The sequence below is a fragment of the Triticum urartu genome, chromosome 3A, assembly GCF_056163025.1.
Source record: "Triticum urartu cultivar PI428250 chromosome 3A, HENAU_Tu73, whole genome shotgun sequence".
NCBI classification, from domain to species: Eukaryota; Viridiplantae; Streptophyta; class Magnoliopsida; order Poales; family Poaceae; genus Triticum; species Triticum urartu.
In genome coordinates, this window is record NC_141875.1 from 674,617,290 (window position 1) to 674,641,313 (window position 24,024).

General features: G+C 44.7%; 1 pseudogene; it reads left to right on the plus strand.

The window, feature by feature from the left end:
• The first annotated feature begins 22,153 nt into the window (after positions 1-22,153).
• LOC147981407 (uncharacterized) lies at positions 22,154-23,813 on the plus strand (annotated as a pseudogene).
• Positions 23,814-24,024: the final 211 nt, after the last annotated feature.

Consider the following 24,024-nt stretch of genomic DNA (forward strand, 5'->3'; position numbering starts at 1 on the left):
TACAGTTGCCGGGGCGCAGGGTTGCGAGAAGAGCAGGATTAGTAATCAGCACAAGGATCGTTTACCCAGGTTTGGCCCGCGAGGATGCGTAAAACCCTAGTCCTGCTTTGGTGGATGTATTTCAGAGAGTTCTTGAGCTCTCGAACTAGCTATGGAGGGTGCGTGGTTCCAAAGAGCCAAATTCTTTTCCAGTATGCCATGGTCCTCCTTTTATAGTCGAAAGGGGCTGCCACAGTGCCACACAGGAGGTGGAAAGGCGTACAATTCTACGAGCTTATCATTCATATTACAGGACAAGATGCATTTAATGCGCCACTAAGGTGTCCCCTAGCTTTATCGGGGATCTAAGCGAGGCCCATCCCGTCCATCGCCGTTCCTCCTGGCTTCGACATGCGCCCTGGCCAGCGATGCATGCGGCGCCATGTAGGCAGGCAGGCAGCTGACGTGGCGTGGTGGTAGGGTCTTCACGAAGATCTGCATACCGCCACGCAGGCGCTTGTTGAGTTGGCCTGGGAGCTGCATGTTGCCACGCAGGTGCCTGCCCAGCTGGTTGGGCTGGCAGCTACATGCGAACGACGGTGGAGACTTGGCTGGTGCGGTGCTGGAAGTGTCCCCGCTGACGCCCTTGGTGAGGGCCTTGCCTTGTGGCCCGTCAAGGGTCTTGCCGTGGCGTGCTGTCGTCCCCGGCAAGGATCTTGCCGGGGGTCTCGTGGCTCTCCTTGGCAAGGATCTTGCCGAGGACCGTTGTCTCTTAATCCTCATCTGATCTTGAATATTCCTTGGTCTTGACAAAGATCTGCATGCCACCGTGGAGATGCCCCCCGAGCCCTGGTTCCAACGTGGTTGGTTGAATTGGAACCCGTGGGCCCGAGGGTGGCTCACTCCGCTGGTGTGGGCAGGCCGCCCCGTCAAGGGTCTTGCCGGGGCCGCTGAGGCTGCCCCTGGGAAGGATCTCGCCGGGGGAACCCGCTTCGCCTCTCTGCTTCTTTGTGTTCTCAGCCTTGGCGTTGCTTTGGCTGTCTTGGGCTTTGGTTTTACCTCGGTTCACCTCCCCTGTTCTGCTTGGTGCGGCCGTGGGCGCGACTCCGACTCTCCGTGCACAGGTAAAGGGGTACAAAGGTGCGCCCCTTCTTTTGTACTCTGACAACAAGCGATCCAATGGATAATGCCCAGTTGTATGAATGACCTAGTCCCTTATATATTTGCTTTTAGGTAATACTAATTGCTGTTTTCACTTGATATTAGTAATTGGTGGCTGAGTGAAACAGATGTTAGTTTCATTTATGAATCCTTCATGGCCTTCCATCAATGACATCAAATAATATGGAGCTCTTTATATGGAACTCCTTTTATATAGATTGCACAATATGCAGCATAACATATCTAATGAACATCATTATTTTTCATTATTTTATTCAGTAGAGAAAACAAAATAATTTTGTTTGTTGCCAAGACTATTAAGCGCTCTTAAGTCTGCCGTTCATTGCTTACTACTTATGCACCCCTGGTGTGCTCCTAAACTTGTGGTTTGATTGAGTTTTCCATCAGATCATGACCAATATTTTCCAACTAGAATTCTTGCTATATTGTTGAATTTCTAGGCTGTTGTCAAACTAAACCTATTTTGGAAGAATCTTAAGATTTTTGCTGACCATGATGTAGCTTAGTACATAATTTTGTCATCAACTACCCAACATTCTGAACTTTGTATTGAGTACACATTGAATTCTGGACTTCTCACTTTGAGTGGCTCTTTGTCAGGGACAAGCAAAACCAAACCTATTCGAATTTGTTGCTGTCCCCAAAGGTTGTGAACCTCTCACTCTAAGTGGGTCTTTGCCAGGGACCAGAAAAATTAAATGGGTAAAAGAAAAACAAAGCTCTGCCTAACCAGGCATGACATGTAAATCTAGCAAAGGTTACTGCACATTTGGATTCTGGGCAAGCGCTTGCCTGGCCTCGCAAAGCAAAGAAGCGAGGAGTTTGGTTCCCCGACAACTCATCTCGTTACCCGCAGTTTCAAGTTTTTTCCTCGTTTGTGTGAGCAAGCCAATTTGGCTACCATCCGTTGGCAAGGTTTCCTTGCCCAGCTAGGTGAGCGGGCGAGAGATCCAAAGTTGCTAATTTGTTACTAGAAGCTTAGCTTTTATCATCATTCCATAAAATAAATATCCACATCAGATCAAGGTTTTTGAGTTGACGAGTCGATGAGTCGTCCTGTTAGTGAGTCTTGACGAGTCGTGCCATGCCGATCGACTAGTCAAGGTATTTGAGTCGACTTCTAATTACGACTCATTGACTAGTCGTTTGACTCGAAAACAGGGCATCAGATAAGTTATGCTGGTCCTGTCAGTTATTTCAAAATAGTAATATGGACCTGCCATTTTTAGATAGTATGTACAACCTTATCTTATTGCACCCAAAGTCAATGGTGTTGGCTTAAAATGATGTATCACTATACTACATAGCATTACTGGTTACTACTCACTTCGGTTCCTATAACTATATATCTTTGGCCACATTCCTATAGATTCAAAAACTACAATCACCTTTACCAGGTTGAAAGCATTTAAGTGTAGAAATACAGTAGTAAACAATTTCTTTTATTTTCTCAACTGGCAATAGCTTTGAAACAGATTCTCAGACAAAGGCGCTAATAGTGAGACGAGCTGAGGGATTTGTAATCTAGACTATGATGACCCATCTAGAATTAAGCTAGGCATTAAGAAAAAATTAACAGTTACTCACTCCGATCCCAATATGAATTCTTCTATCTGATATAACATGATATCTAAATTCCTGACAACCTTCTTAGTAATCCATGTTACCCATCTAATTGAAAAATCTGATGTAGATAAGAGCAAGTGGTTTGCTGTCTAGGCTAACACGCTACTAATTACTAGTACTAGTCGTCAACCCGTGCAGTTGCACGGGCTAGCAATTTTGAAAACAATAAAATAGTGAAAATAGTAACTTGGGCATATGAAGAGTCATTGTTATAGTAAGATAATAGTCCTCTTGTACAAAGAAGAATTGCCGCACCAAACCTGAGATAATATCATATATTATTTTCTAATAGAAATGCTTTACTCAATGAAAACCATATGTTCATGTGCCGCGTCAAACTAAACCTTAGAAAATAGCTCAAATTCTTAAATGTGGGAATTAAACCTATGTAACTTTGATTTTTTAGGGGATGTAACTTCGATTTATGGTCTATATAAATTATATTATTCTCATTTATGAAGTGAAAATAGTAACATTAGATTTATGTTGTATATAAATTATATTATTCTCATTTATGAAGTGAAGACCAATACCTTCATGTTTCTTTTCTCATGAAAAGTTGTTAAATAATACAAAAATTCTTGTAGTATAGATAATAAATATCAAGTATATTTCAACAAAAATATCATATATTTCTGTAAGAAATAAAATTTATCATCACTACGGGCTATAACAAAACTAAAAACCATCAAAGGATCAAAATGCCTACCAGATTTATTTGGTTAGGTATTTAGTGAAGGCCTTAGTTCTCGAATTCAAGAAACATTCGAGCACTGAAGTCCTGTTAGGTGCTCCTACCAAGAGACCCCAATATGATAAAGGACATAGGACACGAGTCTTCCGGAAAATCATACCAACCTCAAAGCTAAATCCAGAGACATATACACATACAAGATGTCTGAAATAACATGGGAATTTCTACAGTTATATTCCTTGTGGTAGTGGGCTTAAGGGAGCCTCCAGATAGTGAAATTCCAAAGTTACGAACTCTTGCTCTGATTCCAAAAAGAGGGCGTGCATCTTTTTGAAATTTAAACACGACCATCAAGTGGGCAGTAATACGTTGGTCATGTAACTTGAAAAATATATCATTGAAAATTTATTTCAGACATGAATGCAATGCTATAAGTTTCATGAGACATAATTAGACTTCATGGACTGAAATCATTGTTAAAGTTAAATCTCAAAATGCACGTACGCCTTTGACAGTCGAGCATATAACATGGACGTCCTTCAAAAAGGTATGAACTTAATCCCTCTTGGTGGAGTCTGGGGGACTACAACTTCCAGAAGCACATCCATGTCATGCATAGGCAAGGAAATAATTGAATATACATGCTATTAGCTTGTTTTGAAAGATGGAGCATTGAAGCATATATATCCTAAGGGGTCTATCTTGTGTGCGTAATGATGCATGAATCAAATCTAAATCAGCAGGGCTGGTCTGGCGCCTCTTGGCCTCTTTGGTAGTTCTTTTACCATGGAGGTTACCACATCTTTCCGTACATTTTTTTAATTTACAACCAATGGCCTAGCCATATAGGTCATGTGAAAAAAAATAGGCAACTCGGAGGCTGGGATGCTTATAAAAGCTGCCCAAAACTACATTGGTGCAAGACCATGTGTAACGTCCAATTCACCTAGTCAGCCATGTACTAATGTGTATTACGTATCCTTCTTTGCCTCTATGAATCAGACAAACATCCACACGTCTACTTTTGGAAGAAGAAACTAAGATCTATTAGATAAGAAATTCGAACTTGATCATACAAATTTACATGAAATAATGAGATTCTTACTGCCGACTACTAAAAACATAAAAGTTTCAGTCATACTTCAAGTATGTGGGAAAATATACTCTATCGCCGAATGAATCAAAATTAGAACCCAGTTACGCCGGTTGCCAATAGAAGATTAGCCATTCTTTTTCCGTTAGATGCTTACCGAATTCACTATCCTCAAATACCATGACCCTCCTCAATATATGTTGCTGCTGGAGCATGGTGAATCGACAGGGAATCGGTGCCAGCTGATCATGTCGTGTTCCCGGTGCTGCTACAAACTGATGAATCTCTCAATCTTCATGATGCCCAGAGGAGAGGCCATGGGTTTGACGGTGGCACCAGAGTTATAGGGTTTATAAACTTCTTATTAACTTGATCAGCAGCCATATGCATACGTATAATTTTCTTCTAGAAAAGGAGATCTAGAGCATACTAAGAGTAATCGTCAAACATCAGATTTGTTGAGGATGGGCGTAGATAAACCTACACGGTTTATCCCATTAACATGATGTAGAGGCCAAACAAAACGGGAGCAGATGCCAACCTGCAACTTGACAATGGGATTGATTCATAGGATGAAGCTGCCGGCGACCATGGGTTCGAGCGTGCTGCTGTTGGCCAGCCTTCATGTGGAGGCCAAACAAATTAGGAGCAAATGCCAGCCTGCAACTTGACAACACGATTGATTCATAGGACGAAGTTGCCGATGACCTTAGGATCGAGTGTGCTGCTACTGGCTAGTCTTCCCGATATGAAGGAGGCACTTGTTCTATCGTAGGAGGAGGAATTGCAAAGCTTAACAGCCGGGGAGGGGGGCTCTAGTAGCGGTTGGCCCAAGAGGAGATCCCAGCGAATTGGAATCGGTGGGGATTGGCGTGGGTTTACTCCATGCATACACATATGTGTACGTGTACCAGGAGACAATGAAGTCAAGCACCAGTACATAGGTCTGTAATTTTTGAAGGAAAATAGATCTAGATAGCTTTCCTAAAGCACTACGTGGCTCATAATTATTTTATTTGGAGGTGCAGTCGTAGGCTGGACAAACTCTTGTGATCGACTATCATGTAAATTGCATCGATTATATTAATTTATCTTTTTCCAATTAAAGTGGCAATTTATATATGGGTTGATCTACACCGTAATAGCTCGGTCCCACCAGATTAACAGCTCATAAAATCTGATTAACGTGGCAATTTCTAGGGAGTCTAGAATTAGTATAGGTATAGATAGATAGATTATTTGGATGAATTCAGGATAAGTGATATTTGCTCACATCTTCTGCAATTTTTCCCACAATCAATAATGCAGCAGTGGTTAAAATTCCTGTATGGCTACTACCAACTGCTCACTTTGGTGTTTGTAACCTTACACAGATACAAAGAAACGGAAAGGTGCGGTAGCACCTAGGGGTCCCGACCCCCTTTTATCTGGACATTCACCGTTGATGAGACGGAAAGGTGCGGTAGCACCCGGGGGTCCCGGCCACCTTTTATCTGGCCGTTCACCATGAAACGGAAAGATGCAGTAACGGGGGAGGGGGAATCTGCCTATGAATGAACAGTGTGAGTATATGACAGATTGGTTTTAAATATTGCCAGGCTCCCACGAGTAGCTCTCCTGGGCCTGCTAATCAAACTTCTGGTACAGGACCTGGTGAAAATCTGTATGGGCTAGTTGCTTCACGGAAGGTGCTGATAAACCAGGTGCCTGCTTCACGGAAGGTACACCCGGGTGCTGAAAAACCAGTCCCACCTCCCAAATATTTATTACATCGGAATTTATTCTTTTTTTATTTTTTGCGGGATTGAAATTTATGCATCTGCTATGTAATCTATCAACATCTTTGCATTCAAGATTTTTGAGTCAAGCACCTTCAGCCAACTAATCTCATAATCTAAAGCCGAAGTAATCCATCACCTCACATGGCCAAATTTGGCACTTTGACTCTTGATAGAACCGCGCTTTGATGCATGGGGTGTCGAAGGCATTAGTGTGGAGGCACGACAGCCTCACGATCTCCTTGTCACCAGGCTCCAACTCCAAATGGCGAATCGCGCACGCTAGGCCGGGTACCCCCAGAGCTCCTACAACAGCGTCCGCCTGTGGATTGTTGAAAACCAGAGATACCAGTAACTATGATAGGTTGACGTAGATGTTGAAGCGTGGGACGACACCCTCAAGGCTATCGATCTTGGGGACGATCTCATCAGCGAAGTCCATTTGTGGGTGATGATGCCCCCACCCCCCTCCCGGCCCCAGTTCTCGGGGACAGGCCCATCGGCGAGCATCCCATGGATGAGGTCGCGGCAGGCCTCATAGTTTCATAAGAATGCAGGGTCATCGTCGAACGAGGCATGGGCACATAGCCGATGCCAGCCCGCGTTTGGTTGTGGGGCCGAGGACGAGGAGCTCAGCGTGGTAGTTGAAGGCATTGCCGACAAAGACGCACGGTAGAACCCTCCCCTGTGATCATGGCGTCGAGGGCCCATAAGTCGGCCCGGTTGCGCTTGCGTCTCCCGGGGTTGTGGTCAGTGTGGTGCGGTGGTAGCGGCCCCAGAGCACCTCAAAGGTGAGTCGCGTGCGGCGCACCAGCGGGCGATAGTGGAGCGTGTCCTCCTCCACGGATATGACCCGAAGTTGCACCATCTCCATCGCCGGATTGGCATGCGCTCTGGGCAGATGAAGGGGCGGTGACACGTGAGAGAGCACCCGGGACGGCGGCGGGGGCAGGGAAGACTGTGGGCGTTGCGGTGGCGTGGCGGAGGGGTGGCTAGCGGAGATGGAGTCGAGCTGCTGCTGCAAAAGGCAGAGAAGGAAGGCCAAGTAGGAGTGGTCATCGGGGGAGGGCTCGAGATCGCCACGCAGGATAGCGAGGATCTCGGATGTTAGAGGGATCCTCGGCGCGCCGGCGACAGGGTTGGACCTGGCGGCCACCCGGCTGAGCGTGGCGAACGATAAGAATTTTCTCCTCGTTGCTTTGCTTCCGCGTTGTTTTTCCGCTGTGCGTTTTGTTGGTGGTTGTGGACAAGAGCCATGTACTCCCTAATTAATGGGTTTGAATACTTTTATATTTGCTCGCTAATTAATTTCGGTAAAGACCGCAAACAGCACAAAGAGAACTGTACTTTGAAATATACATATTTTTACTGCATGAGGGCTTCATGTACTGATGATCCCATGTTATCTTTGTGAGATGATGAGGTACTTCAGCTTATAAGATCAGAGCAAGATGATAAGTTCATAGACCTCATTGCTGAAGAGGAGCAATTGATAGATTAGAAAATATTCAAGTAACTACAAAAGTGTTTCTCACATTTTTTCAAAGAAATTCATGTAATTTAAAAAGTGTTCGTCAATTTTCATAATGTTTTTGTCATTAGAATAAAATCAATACTAGAAATCGATGTAATAAAAAAAAGTATGATACATTTATGGAAATTTTGATGTAAATGAAAAAAGCGTTGAATGCATTTTAAAACATGTTTGAGTTTTTAGAAAGTGAAACCAAGTAATAGATAGTCAATATATCTTAGTAAGATGGTCATGTGATTAAAACGTGATCAATGGTTTTCAAAATATTCTTGTAATTAAAAAAATCAGGCATTACGAAATCATGTAATTAAAAAAGTGTGTGACACATTCTTAGAAAAATGATATTATGTCAGATTTACTTGTTATGAAAAAAAGTTAAAGGAGCATTAGAAAGGCAAAAATAAAATAAAATAACAATGTTAAGATGAATAGAGCAGCAAGTTAGGGATCCAAAATCTTCACATTTGAAGTTTATTCTTTCAACTGTGGTTGTTTTGGAATCCCAAATATTTATTACCTCAATATATGTATCCTTGCAGGGCGTTATGGCGCCGCCCGCCTGGGTTCTCCGCACCTGAATTCTTCTCCGCTGGCCTGCCTGGGTTCTCCTCTGCGCCTGAGTTTTCCTCCGCCGGCCCGCCTGGGTTCTCCTCCACGTCCCTCCAGGGCAGCCGCGGCCAGGACTTGGTCGGCGGCCGCGGAAGCGACAAGGGCAACGACGACCAAGATGAGCACCAATTACTAAATTTCCATTCTCCTGCCAGTTAATGGCTATACCCACGACGTGTTTGGTTGGGACACAGGTGACGTATTCACGGTGGAGGGAGTTCGCCGGCGTCGTTGCCCACGGGGGAGAAGGGAGAAGACCCGCTGCCGGAGTTCTTGCCGACGGAGTCGACGGAAGAGATCTCTGGCACTACTGAATGCTGCTCATGGTGAAGAAAATGTCTGACGAGCAGAGAATAGAGAGAGGGAATCGATAGCGGGCGAGAAGTGTTATTCCATCTCAGGCCAATCGCCGTTCGGATGCGCCCTATTTGTATTACATGATTGCTTCTTGGTAACGGACATGTTTTCCTAGGATACACTAGCCACTCAGATTTCATGGGGTTATTACAAGGGCATATTGCATGCCCGTGGGTATTTAGAGGGCTTGATCAGATCTTTAAGATTTGCTATAGTATCCTACTCTGATTCTGGGCCTTCACTCTCACCATCAGCTCCTGGTCCATCCCCACATCGTTGCAGTACTGTCTGGACCTCCCATGCCTTGATCTGATATGAACCTGTCTCCTAGCAATATTGCAGCAGTGTCCCAGGGCGATGTAGGACGTGATTTGGCTTCTGCCGACTTGTCTGCTAGAGATCTCCCAACGCCCAGCCTAGCCTAGCTGTAACATAAAGAATGTGGTGCCTGTTGTCTCCAAGTATGTATTGTAGCTGAATCTTGCTTTGATCGTTCGGACATTATAACCATCTTATATCCTCTTCTGATGTAGGGTTGCTACTTCAACGAGTCATAACAGCCAAGCTACCAATCAGACTGCAAGTAAAGCCAAAGGACAACCTGACGTTGCTGTTGTTAGTTCGAAAGGTATTATATTTGTTGTAAAATCATCAAAGTAGAAAAGACAGAGCAAGGACTGATGACCTGTTGCTTTGCATTGTTTGTAGCCACTGAAGAAGTGATTACTGTGGATGATGCTGAAGAGTATGTTCAAATGGACGTAGATGCTCCTAGTCCAAGGAGAAATCCAGTGGAAATGGACACCGAGCATGACATGGTACCAACATTTCTGGAAATTCAGTCGGATGCAAGTGTCCGAGCGCTGACCGATATTGTACAAGCCAGTCCAAGTGCATTGGCGGTTACGACGCCCCGACCATCAACGCCTCCACCTATTCCTTATGTATTGTATATCCGTTGGCCAGCACTCTAGAGGATGGGGTTAGTATCAGCGAAGAGGCCATGACTCAAGCCGAGCTAATGAACCCAAAGCTAAAGGATTCACTCAATTCAAGTGAGTCTCTGAAATCTCATCCCCAAGAAAGTACCACCGTAAGTGCCAACCATTTTCATTCGGACGTTCAACTTTTGACTTGTCATCTGAGTAGCGCCTGATATGTTTTCTTCTAGTGGGGGCACGTTCAGTGCACATACTAGGTGTTGCCTCCGAGTCTCTGAATGATTGCTGGCAATCAATTAGAGTCTATACTGTTAGTTTATTTCCTTCTTCATAAATCTAGAACCAATCTATATCTATCTATCTATCTATCTATCTATCTATCTATATCAATATCTATCTATCTATGTATACCTATACTAATTACAGACTTCCTAAAAATTCCCAAGTTAATTAGTAAATTGGGACCGTTAATCTCGGTGGGACCAATTTATTACGGTCTAGATCGGTTTGTATATTTCAGTTTGTCATAATGCTCAATTTGCGAACAAATCGCTTAAAAGGCCCGCTGAAAAGGCCCACCATCCTTTTCTCCAACCCAAGCGTTGCATAGCTGCCGCTCGGTAGCCTAGAGCCCTAACTTATACTATCCTGATTCTATCTCTCCCAACATAAAGCTCCGATCCCATCTATTCCATGCATGCATGTGCCGCCATGGTCGTTCAAGACACATGCAATACACATCTCTTCCCGTCTGACTCTGCGGTACTACAGTGCGGCGCCGGCTCTCTCTCCGGTGACCAGTTCATCGGTCTAAACAAGTCAATAGGCAGGCATCCAGAGTGCCTCAAGTAATCGTGAAGATTCAGCGGCGATCCCATCTATTCCATGCATGCATGTGCCGCCATGGTCGTTCAAGACACGTGCAATACACATCTCTTCCCATCTGACTCTGCGGTACTACAGTGCGGCGCCTGCTCTCTCTCCGGTGACCAGTTCATTGATCTAAACCAGTCAATAGGCAGGCATCCAGAGTGCCTCAAGTAATCGTGAAGATTCAGCTTGCCGCTGATCCTCATTGGCGGTCGTCGCTGCAACATCAAGGCAATCAACCATGCCGCCTCCTGCTGGTGCTGCATGTACAAGATACGTGTTTAATTAAACACTAGCAGTAATGGCGTTGCCATGGCCTAGCAAACAAGCTCTTAGTAATTTAATATTTGTTATGCATACATGCAAACAATATTCGCCACGGTCATGGACAAGAAACTAATCTATCTACTATTCCACGGTCATGCACAAGGAACTAATCTATCAACTATTCCATTGCCTCCTGACTCTCTTCCTCCCTTCATAAAAAAGTCAATTGTGTGGTATCAGATCTCTACACCCCATACAAAAAAAAATCATGTGTCTCAATCTCATGACTGCAGGTTATGGATCCCGTGTGGTCAAAGGTCAAATAGCTTATATCCTCATAAGGATTTTCCTCATGTGGATCAGGTTTGTTTTTGCCGCACATTATTGTTTTCAGAATTTTTTTCTTCACTGTTTATAATCGATTCCATTTTATTGATCACATCACCTAATTGTAATGTGCCAAGTGGATCCTAAACAGTTGTTTCTTCATTGCAAGGTGGGCATTATTTTTTTGTCCAAGTATTTTTCCCACGTACAATATTTGTACACCTCGTAGACATTGAGTCGGAGCACAACTATGCCCATCAGCTGGGCAACATCATCATCAAAGAGCGTTATGTTGGTTGTCCCGCTGGGTGCAAAGGTTATTTTTGGTCAGCTGGTGCCACTACCCAGGTTAGATAAGTGTCTTCTTGCAAAAAAAAAAACCCTAGGGATTTGTTGTACCAGTTTAGAATCACGCTGTTACTCAATATTGTTCACCTACTAATTTTCGTACTCCACTCATTCCAATTTGCGTCTTGAATCATCTTTGAAAATTTATTTTCATTCATGTCGTCATAAATAGTTTGCGGGTAAGATTTGTGTTCCTTTAACAATATTAAAGTTCTATTTTATTTGTTTCTGGCAATTCAAGGTCTAAAACAATTAATGGTGTGTGATACATACGCTTAATGCAATTAGCAATAAAAAGGATTCCAGCAAACTGAATGTCCGAGTAATTAGGCCCCTATACTAATTAAAAATTCAGAGAGCGTAGTTTGCCTATTATTTTAGTTTACAGGGAGATAGGATTAGAAACCACGTGCCTGTTCGTACACACAAGACCAAAGGTTTGATGATGCATAGTAAAAGTATAAGATGCTGCTTCGTTTTTTTCAACAGATGGATAAGATGTGTCCTTGCCAACCTCACAACGCACAAGAACGAGTTTCAAATAAGAAAACATAGTTTCTTTTAATAAGCCGAAGAAAAACATAATTCAACTCAACTGTGCGCATTGGTAACTAATAAAGATGCGCAAATATCAATAGCCAAATTTAAAACTGTTTTTATATTAAAACTATATGTAAAAGTATCTGTATAAGCTTCAGTTAACTACCAATGAACATATACAATGAATATTTTCCGATGGATGAAATGCACCAGTCTCGGTACAGATGTTCTGGCATGAATTATAAATCACAACAAAAGCTAATTGCTGTGTATGCAATATATATTAAGTACAAATATAGTTCACATATACTTCCTCCTTTCCATAAGGTAGTGTCATAATGTAGTGCGTATATATTTTTTGAAAAGTCAAACTTCACAAATTTGGCCCATGTTTATGAAGAAAAACATCTACATCTAGAATACTAAACATATGTCATTTCATTCATCGTAAGATGTAGTTTCATATTTTATATGTTTGGCGACCAAGAAAAATAAAAATAAAAATAAACTCTATCGACTATTTCAATTAGTTTTCAAACCATTGTCATGGAACTAAATTATGGAATGGAGGGACACAAGAAAAGTAAAAATAAAATTAAACTCTGTCTACTATTTGACTACCTAGACCAAGTCAAAGATGAACCATCGCATGCATCAGTCGCAAGAGCTTGGCAAGATATTCTAGAATTGTAGGTAAATGAGCAGATCGCGAAGTGAACCTAAGGAGAAGAAGTAATTGTTGTCTATGAAAAAATGGTACAACAATTGTCTATAAATGGAAATGTTTGCGATAAGATGATAATCTCCCCCCCCCCCCCCCCCCCCGAAAAGAAAACAACAAGAAATTGTTTCACTATAAAAATATAATTGCTTCCAAAGACAGAAAGTTAACATTCTCTATATATTAGGATTGAGCCAGAGTTAATTAATATTATCAATCAAATATAAGCATTTCAAGCAATGCTGCCCTGGTACAGAAGAACTCAAGTAACCTGTTTTACAAATTGGATAACATACTTTTAGAATGGCTCTAAATTCACTGATATGTGTACCGACACAAATGGGTAGACCGAAAACCATGTCGCGCCTTCCGTGAAAAGAAGCATGTTTGCCTCCGCGATAAAATGATTAAGTAATTAAATGCAAAACCGTTGTTGACGAATAACAACGTAGTCGTAATGTTTGTTTACGATTGTAGACAGTTAACATTCTCTATATGCTAGCCCGTGCAAACGCACGGGTTGACGACTAGTATCTTAAATTCATGACTCCGCCTGATTGTTGACAATCAGTTAGAGTGTACATTACTAGATTATTTTTTGTCTTTGAAATTTTGGTCAATCCCTTTGAATCCATAGTTTCTCTCGATCACTATATTACTAACTGCTATCTCATGTCTTTTGAGTAGAAATACTGTGAACTGGAATCCAGGCATCTGGCATTGCAGGAAGAAGTAGAAACTCTCCGTGCGGAACTGGAGAAAGAGAAAAAGAAGAACGTGAAATAGAAGGAGAAAGCTATCATGGGAGGTAAACTTTTCATACCAGGCACCCCCATGCCAGGCCACAACAACCAAGATGAGCACACAATCTTCTCATCACGATGGTGACTAGTGAGTGTCACTCCTCGTGATCTTCTCTATGGATCTCTCCGGTTCATCTATGGGTGTTTTGGTTCGATCTTTGGTAGGATGGATCAACTTCTTGCAAATGGAGAAGCTTTCAAAATACTTCCTCAAGTCCGAAATGATCCCTGATTGTATTACATGTTTGCTTCTTGGAAATGGACAAGGTATCCTAGGATATTCACTAGCCCCTCAGATTTCACTTGGGTTTTCAGAGGGCTTGATCAGATCTTTTAAGATCGGTAATATTATCCGACTCAAAACCAAGTGTCGTCATATAGTTCCTTATGTATTAGCTTATTGAATATATTAGTGCCTCCATTTCACCTTCTTTGGCATTTTATACATTTTCAGTTAGTGTTTCATATCTATAAACACAGGTGACTGTTTGTTCATTACTCGCTCACACTGTTGAAGTAGTGCTTGCATAGACTAAGATTGTAGTGCATAGAGCCTATTTACTGTTTTTTTAATGCATGTGTTGCCTATAATCAGTATGCATATTGTATATATACATAGATCTCTCATGCCCCTATTCTACAAGTGGCACCACATCTAGGGAAGCGGAAAGACCACCTAGCATTAAACACTAAGTTGTGTTATGATTAAATAACTAAGATTGTTTATAATAATGTAATCACAGCTTATAATTCTTCTCCTTTTTTGGCAGCTTCTAAGATTCAGTTGTGATCCTGTATACAAAAGTAATATTACTTCTGAAAAGATTGGTTTAGGGGTGGTTTTCATAATTCCATGTTGAACTAGGTCTAGGTCAACTTAAAGGGATGGTTACAAATAATTCTATGATCTTATTTAAGTTCATTGGTCTTATTCTTCAGGTCAATTACGAATTATTAGTTTAATGTGGTGCTTATGTTTGTTAGTGCCTTTTAGAAAGGTTGCTACATTATTAACCTGTAGGATATGCTTATGAAGTTTTTGTGCTGTTTCATAGAATACATTTCCTAGTTCATAGGAGGACCTAATAAAACTTTGGAAGTTGTAACCCAAAAAATTGCTAGTTTGCAACTTCATTATGAAGGAATTTCTTCTACCATGGAAACTATTGTTTATTTGGGAAGCAAATAACTTCCTCGATGTTTCTTTTTGTTTATATGCGGTGCATAATATACCTTGTTAATAGTAATAATTTAGTTCATTGGTTAAGAATCATTGTTGTAGCATTCGGTCCCAGTAGAAAAATGTTTATCTTTAAAGTACGTGATTTCCCAACATACCTGTGGAGAACATGCATGACCGCACATTCTTAGTCGTGCTATTGCTAGTTTGGTAGATGCTGTATATTATTTTAGTATTATGTTCACCCCTATATGTGACTTATCAAGATGATTTCCTACACCGAGTAAAAAAAACTGGAAGAGAAATGAACTTTTAAGCACATGTGTTTTAACATGTTATGTATGTATTTGTCGTTATCTCCAAGTCATTTCTATTTTCAAAGTGTAGAGTTCCAAAACAAGTACTCCCAGAAGAGCAAAGGCCGAGAAGCTTGACGATGAAATATTTGATATCCTTGCATGGCGTTATAGGTGTGTGTGTCGTCTATACATGTTCTACTGGATATTCTTAAAAATAATTGAAACAATAACCTGGAATTGTTGATAAAAATATTATCAATGAAATGTTGTGACAATCCTCCACTCATGCATATCGAGGCCAACTCAATTGTTAATTTTCGGATATGTTATACATGAAACCCTCATCTTAGGACTGCGAGATCTATGAACTGCTGCTCATTAATTGAAACCATCTTCAGCTACATAATCTATGAATTTATTCATCGGCTATGTAATCTATCAACATCTTTGCATCCGAGATGTATGAGTCAAGCACCATCAGCAATCGAATCTCAGAATCTAAAGCCAAAGTAACGCATCACCTCACGCAGGAGAATTGGGCACTTTGACTCTTGATAGAACCGCGGTTTGATGCACAGTATGTGGAAAGGCGTGGGTGTGGAAGCGCGGCAGAATGACGATCTCCTTGTTACCAGGCTCCAACTCCAGCCAATCGCGCACACCAAGCAGGGTACCGCCTCTTTACAGGCGCGGATTAAGTCCTTTGGATGGCTGAAAACTTGACATACCAGTAAAACGGCAGGTGGATAACAACGTCGAAGCAGCGCAGGACGGAGCCCTCAAGGCTATCGATTGTGCGGCCGATGACATCGGTGAAGTCCCTTTGCCGGTGAAGACGGTACACCAGGTACCGGGTGCGAGGTCGTCCTCGCCAGTGACAGGCCCGTCAGTGAGCATGCATGGAATGGATGAGGTCGCGGCAGGCCTCATAGTTTCGGAAGAAGGCAGGGTCCATGCCCGATCGACGCGGTGGTCAAAGGGCGCTCAGTCGTCGAACAAGGCGTGGATGCGTAGGGAGCTCGGGAGATGGCGTAGCTTCAGGCGGGGAAGAACGCGCAGGAGAACTCTACAGCAGCCGTAGATGTCAGTCTCTGTGACCTCCGCGGTGTGCATCCACGGTGGGAAATGTTGGCGCCGAGCCCTAGCTTGCTCTTTGCGCCGGTGCGCAGCTCTCTCTCTCTCTCTCTCGCACGAACAAAGATAAAAGAAAGAGGAGATATAGGACATGGTGGTGCTTTTCCGGCGCACATACGCCTTCCGCAAGGTGGTCTTTTCCTTGAGCAACAACTCGAGATACACACACCTGAGCAGTACAGTAGAGGGCTTTTTATACCAGGCTAGCACACACACCAGCACACTCACGCACACACGCAAGATCAACCGGCCACTAAGCCAACTAACTAGCATGCACACACGGACCCGCGTCTCCATGCATGCACCGCATGCAATAGCTAAGCTTACGAAACGGCCACACGGACTCGGCCGTCTCCTTCCATGCATGTAGGTAGCTACTAACAAACACAACGCACGCAGCTAACAACCCCTAACCGACGCAAGATCAAGACTACGGCTAACAGTAACACCATGCACCATGGCCCCGGCGCATGCTCTCTCTCTCTCTCTCTCTCTCTCTCTGTCTCTCATGAAACGAATTGAGCTCTGCACCATGGCAGATCGTTGGACGCGATTTCTTGTAGCTGAAGGAAGCAGGGCGAATGACCGGCTGTAAACTGACGGGATGCTACGGCGGGTCGCCTAGTGGAAACGGAAAGTGGACCGACTGTTTGTGACCGGTTGTAAACGACGAGCTTCAAGACTTTCCTTTTTGTTCCCGAAAAATAATGTCGGTGAAGAATGGATACAATTTAGAGACAACCAGGCGCTTTAATTTGCTGCCTTAGGGCATCATAAACTGATGTGCAGGGCAAAATGGAAAATATAACCAAAAGTGAAACAAATTCAAATAGTAATTAAACTCTTCTTGAAAGTATTTCACAGAACAAAACCTTTAGTTAGCGCCTAACGCATAGGCGCAATGCGTTGTGTCGTAGCGCAGTTCTCACAGGTGCTACATATATAGCTAACCATATGTAATAATGTAGTCAATATATTTTTGTTAAGATGGTCATGTGATTATTAAAAAGTGTTCAATGATATTTTAAATATTCATCTAATTAGAAAAATGCATGCATTACAAAATCATGTAATTAAAAAAGTTTGAGACATTCTTAATAAATCATATAATTACAGATTTATTTGTTATAAAAAAATTTAAAAGATGAAGGAATACTAGAATTGCAAAAAAAAAATGTTGCAACAAATAGAACAGCATGTTAGGGATAAAAAATGTTTACATCAGAAGTTTGTTCTTTCAACTATAATGGTTTAGGCATCCCAAATATTTATTACCTCAATATATGTATCCTTGGCTCATGGGTAAAGAAATCCTTGGTTCACGGGTAAAGAAATATATGCCTAGAGAAGGCAAGATTTGAAACACTAGAGTTGATGCAAAATGTCATGCTTCATCACCAACAGTTTTCCATAGCAACGTAGTAGGCACATCAACCTTGTCCCAGGGGTACGGTGAGGAGCAAAAGATGCGAAGTTACTCTGAGCGTCACCTAGCTCCAAGTCCAACATACATGTGACGCACACCATGCTCGGTATCGCAAGAGCTCTGGGAGCGGCATCCTTCTTGCATGCGCGGATTAGGGCATATGGCTCGCAATAGACCAAACATTCCCGGAGTTTCAACAGGAGGATGTCAATGTCGAGGCACTGGACGAGCCCCCATGGCTGTCGATTTGGTGGTCGATCACGATGGTATTGTTCATTGGCGGGTGAGCCAGATCCCCTAGTTGGCCAATTGCTGGGGCGAGTTCGTACTCGGTGCTCACCGGCCCATCGTAGAGTATCCCGTGGATGAACCCACAACAAATCTTGTAGTTTTGGAAGATCGCAATGTCCGCGACCTCGACATTGTGGTCGAAGGGTGCCTGGTCATCTTAGAACAAGACGAGGATGATGCACATCGCTGTTCAGAGGGCCTGGATCCCTATCATGCGCCTCCCACGCGACACAACCACGTAGTCGTGGATGCACATGGAGGTCAGGAGATCGCACCCTCGAGGGAGGGGGGCGATGCCGAGGAAAACTCTCCCATAGCCGACGACATGCGTTGCTGTGACGACTGCCATGTCTAAGGTGGCAACACCATGGTCCCGGCGCCCGCTCTGTCTCCCCAAGGAAACGAAATGAGCTCTACTGTCATCTCATACGCACCATGGTGGACTGTAGAGCCGAAAACAATGGGTGTAAATTTAAGGGATGTTGTTGAGGGCCTCCTACTAGGAACGGAAAGTTTTGCATGATGAGTTTGAAAACTTTTCCATTTGCTCCCTAATTAATGTCGGTAAAGACCGCAAACAGCTCGAAGAGAACTGTGTACTTTTATTTACTGCATGAGGGATTTGTTGGCGCTGCCTCCTCCTCGCGGCGCCGCTTCTTCTTCTACCTCCCAACTCTCTTGTGGTTTCTCTCTTATCTCATAAACACACACCATGAAAGGAACACACGTAAACACAGCTCACCGTGGAGAAAATTGGCTTAGCCTCGTTCTCCCGATGAGAACACATGGGCTACATTTTCCTCCTCTTCTCATTAACAGAACCAAGCTGATTACAATGCTTAAGTAGTACCCGCACACGCATAGTCCAGCCACCACGCTCGGCCACTAGCCCCACTAACAGACGCACAAGACTAGCCAACTACTTGTATCTAATCTGTTTCCTAGATTCTCTCCTACGTCCCAAAGACTAGGCTATCAACGCATGCGCATGCAGCTAACAAACTCACATATGCATGCAACTAACCACCGTATGTACAACCGCTTCCGTACGTGCAATACTGCCACATGACACGGCACTACACATGCACACACATACGCCACGCCGCTGCTCCGTCCCGTACGTCCTGTGCGCACCCAATGTGGCCGACAAGCTCGACCGCACCAGTGTGTCCTGCACGTCCCACGCGCACCGGACGCGCTCGACGAGGCCGACTGCACTAGACGCCATGGCTTATTCCAACACACTCCCCCTAAGCCATGACGTCGCCGCACGGCCTGCCGACAGGAGCCCTGCCTCGTCGATGTCATCTCGGCGCTGGGGACTCTTCCGCTGCGTCTTCGGCACAAGCCGCCGCTCGCCGCGTCTCCGTGCCGCGCGCCTCCACGGTTGTCGCGCCGAGGCGCCGCGACCTCTGCGCCACCACGCAGGTCCTTCGCGACCTCCTCGTCTCCGCGACCGCCGTACTCTTCGCGCGCACTCCCCACGTCCCCGCGCTCCTGGCCCGCGCTCCCGCCGCGCACGTACGCGATCTGCGCGACCAGGTCCAGCGCCCCGACGCAGTCCAATCCGGCGGTCCCAACGCGTCCAGTGCGCACCCATAATACGCATCGCTCGCGCCCGGTCCGCCGCCGTCGTCGTCGCCATGCGCCGCAGCTGCGCCGCCTCGACCTCCATGTCCGTCGTGCTCGTCGCGGACCCACCGCGCGCCACCTCCGCTTCCGCCATGACAGCCGCCGCGCCGCGCACCTTCACAGGCCGACACACGCCTCGGAGCTCCGCGCAGCCACCGACGAACACCACCATCGCCGGCACGCCTCCGGCATGGCCCAAGATGACCAAGCTCATGATACCAATTGTTGGCGCTGCCTCCTCCTCGCGGCGCCGCTTCTTCTTCTACCTCCCAACTCTCTTGTGGTTTCTCTCTTATCTCATAAACACACACCATCAAAGGAACACACACGTATACACAGCTCACCGTGGAGAAAATTGGCTTTGCCTCGTTCTCCCGATGAGAACACATGGGCTATATTTTCCTCCTCTTCTCATTAACAGAACCAAGCTGATTACAATGCTTAAGCAGTACCCGCACACGCATAGTCCAGCCACCACGCTCGGCCACTAGCCCCACTAACAGACGCACAATACTAGCCAACTACTTGCATGCATCTAATCTGTTTCCTAGATTCTCTCCTACATCCCAAAGACTAGGCCATCAACGCATGCGCATGTAGCTAACAAACTCACATATGCATGCAACTAACCACCGTATGTACAGCCGCTTCCGTACGTGCAATACTGCCACATGACATGGCACTACACATGCACACACATACGCCACGCCGCTGCTGTGTCCCGCACGTGCCGCGCGCACCCAACACGCCCGACGAGCCCGACCGCACCAGTGCGTCCCGCACGTCCCGCGCGCACCGGACGCGCCCGACGAGCCCGACTGCACTAGACGCCGTGGCTTATTCCAACAGGATTCATATACTGACGTGCCCATATTATTATTGTGAGATGATGACGTACTGCAGCTTATAAGATCAGAGCAAGATTCAGTAAGATGAATATGACATAGATTACTAAGGTGATAAGTTCATAGACCTCCCTGCGGACGAGGAGCAATTAATAGATTAGAAAATGTTCATGTAATTACAAAAGAGTTTCTCACATTTTTACAAAGAAATTCATGTAATTTAAAAAGTGCTCGGTCAATTTTCATAAACGTTTGCGTCATTAGAAATTTTTTTATTAGCAATCCATCTACTAAAAGAACTGTTTGATACATTTATAGAAATTTGGATGTAATTAAAAAAAGTGTTGAATGCATTTTAAAATATATTTGAGTTTTTAAAAAATGTAACCATGTAATAAGTAGTTAATATATTTTAGTAAGATAGTCATGTGATTAAAAAGTGTTCAATGGTTTTTCAAATATTCTTCAAATTAAAAAATTTCATGCATTACAAAATAATGTAATTAAAAGAATAAACTTTAGATGAACAGCGCGCAGGAGTACTCTCCCGCAGCCGTAGACGCGGTTTGCGGGCACGGTGGCAGCACCATGCTCCCGGCGCCCGCTCTCTCGAGGGGATAGACGTCGTGGTCCACCGTGTTGCGGACGGGGACGGGAATGGCCTCCTTGCCGTTGGACATGTCCAACATGATGTAGCCGGGCAGACGGATCTCGGCGTCGAGCTGGTTGATGAGGTCTCTAGCGGAGCGCCACATGTTGCTGCCAACCGCTTCCTGGCCGGGCAGACGCACGCGCTTGAACTTGCAGACGTCGGGGCCGGACTTGCCGGGGCCGTAGGTGGCGGAGACGACATTGTAGAGGCCGTCCTAGACACGTACATCTTCATGAACCTTTGCAACGACTACAGAAAACTAAACCGAATGAAATTCTCAACTAAACGCTCACATCCATGGTTATGACGTCGATCCCAGACTCAACTCATGCAAATATGGTTTCAGGCTATAACTTGCCGACTGCAAAGTGCAAACACGGCAAACCAAGCACAAGAAATACAAGCAAACAGTTTAGTTTAAGGTGTCTTAGCGCTGCGTCCATTCAATGGTACAATCCTTAACAATGACAGAAAGGTTCATGACAACTGAAAATGAAGGCGAAAGGTTCATGAAAATTGGAAATGAGGGTAAACATACAGGAAACGTTGCCGATCGTCACTGATCGACGCCATAATTGATGCTCAGCTCGCTCATCGACGGGATGGTCTCCATAGCGGAGACCATCAGGTGGGGGCACGACCCGTCTTCGTCGCCACGGACAACGAGCTAGACTAAGGCGTTCGGCGCGAACCTGCTGTGGCTGATGTAGGCTGCGATGTTCTTCCTCTTGGACACGTCAAGCACGTACGTCGGTGCCGGGCACTGCACGAACCGGGGTGGTTCCTTGCCGTCGTCTGGAAACGCCGCCGTGGGGGCGTACCCTGACTCAATCCACCTCGGGGGAAACTTCGGCGGCTCGATGAAGCGGGCCTGCTCCTCCATTGATGCGCCGGTATTGGCATTGGCATTCGTGTTGGCAATGCGGGGGTGATGTGTGGGGAATTGAATTTTCCCCTTTCTGGATTACTCATGGATTTAACCGGTCGCGCCTAGGCACGGGCGGTAATGCTCAGATGGTACGCCGATGCAGGTTCAATTGTCTCATGGGTCGCCAGACGAAGGAATATGAAGGGGCGAGCGGCGTCAGCTGATGCGATGGACCACTACGACTGACGAAGGCAGCATAGTGCCCTAGTGGTCGCTAGGGACGCTCGGCGGTTTGGTGGCACAAGAGAGAATTGGATGGGATGAGCGGGCCTGGTGACATGAGATGTGAAGGCGATGGAGTGAAATTATGGGTCATGTGATATTGGGAAAGTACCAGGGGAGTTACAACCCCCTTTATACGAGGAACTTGCAGCATTTTTTTATGAACTATTGGACCAAGTAACCGTTTTTTCTAGGGTTTGATTGGTAGGGTGGTGCGCTTTCTGGCATTTTCTTTCTGTCGGCCCGCTTCAGCATAAGCTATATATGTAGTATAATTTACCGTGAATTGTTTGGCACGCAACATCTATCGTTGTTTTATTCTTGAATCTTGAAAATAGATGACAAAATTAGTTTGAAAAACGGTGAAGAAAGCGGTGCCTTTGTGTGTCTCTAAAATGGAAGTAGGTATACGCGGACAAACATTTTTTCCTGATATACACAGCCGCCGCCCCGCTCTATTATTTTACCCTATTTCCCGATATACACAACCTTTGGGCAAAATTTTCGAAGAAGTGGTAAAGCCCATCCAGATCCAGGCACACAAAGCTGCGGCTCTATTGCCCTTTCCAGCTTATGAAGTCCAACCCCTAGAATTACGGATTCTTCCACACCCGCCACTCAGACGGCGGTCTCCGTTTCAACAATCTGTCCAGGGCCGGGAGCCGCCTCTCTGGTCGACGCTTTGCTCCCTTTCCTTCATGGGAGCTACGCTAGGGTCAAGCTCAAACAATGCTGCAGCAGCCTTCTCCTCTGCAAATCCTGGGAATCGCAAGAAGACGAGGAATGCAATTATATCGTGTGCATTCCTATGACGGCCAGTGGACCGTGTTGCCTCCTATAGTATGGCAGGATGAAGAGGATGATGAACCTGCGCATATAAAACTGGCACAACCCTTCCTCGCTTTTTGGTGTTTAAATCCCTGGTAGAGTTGCCCGACTATGTGGCGATATACTCATCTGAAACCGGGCAATGGACTGGGAGCAGCCGTGAGTGGGGGGAAACCAGAGAGTATCCTCCTTTTACTGCAGAATGTGCCTTCGTGAATGGCATGATGCATTTTATGCATTTGGTGATCGAGGAACCTATTATAGCTGCAGTGGACTCAAAGGGGGATGTTTGTGGGGAAATTGCTCTCCCGGAAGGAATGGAAGAAGCTAGGTCTGGTTATAGCTCAATTGGATACTCTTAGGGGAAATTGCATGCTTGGTATATGGTTCCTTATTATTACCAACTCTTTGTGAGGGTACCTGAGGATTATGCTACTGAAGTGTGGACCCTAAAGCATACTATTGATGTTCCCCAAATGTTTGGAAGGGAATATGCGACAGAAAATTGTGACGAAGAGGACATGACCTTTAAGTATGAGATGTTTGCAATTTATCCGGATCGTAATTTGATTTTCGTTACTGACTGGAAGGAGGAGAATCTGTCGTATGATATGGATAGCAGGGAAGCACATCTTATGTGCAATTCTGGAGATTTCATGTGTGGTTTACCTTACATTCCCTGAATCGCGGATTTGGTTGGCGGATGATTTCTGAAAGTCTATGCTGCTTCATGCATTTAACATGGTGGCACAAATGCCTTTGTAAAAACTAGTCGTTGGGTGTGCGTGCGTGTGACTAATGGTCTAGTTCCGTGGCAGCATTCCAAAACGTGCTTTTCATGGTGCATGCCCTTTTGTGGCCTTGAACAATGTTGGTTAGCTTTACATATTTTGTAAGTGACAAGCGATCCAATGGATA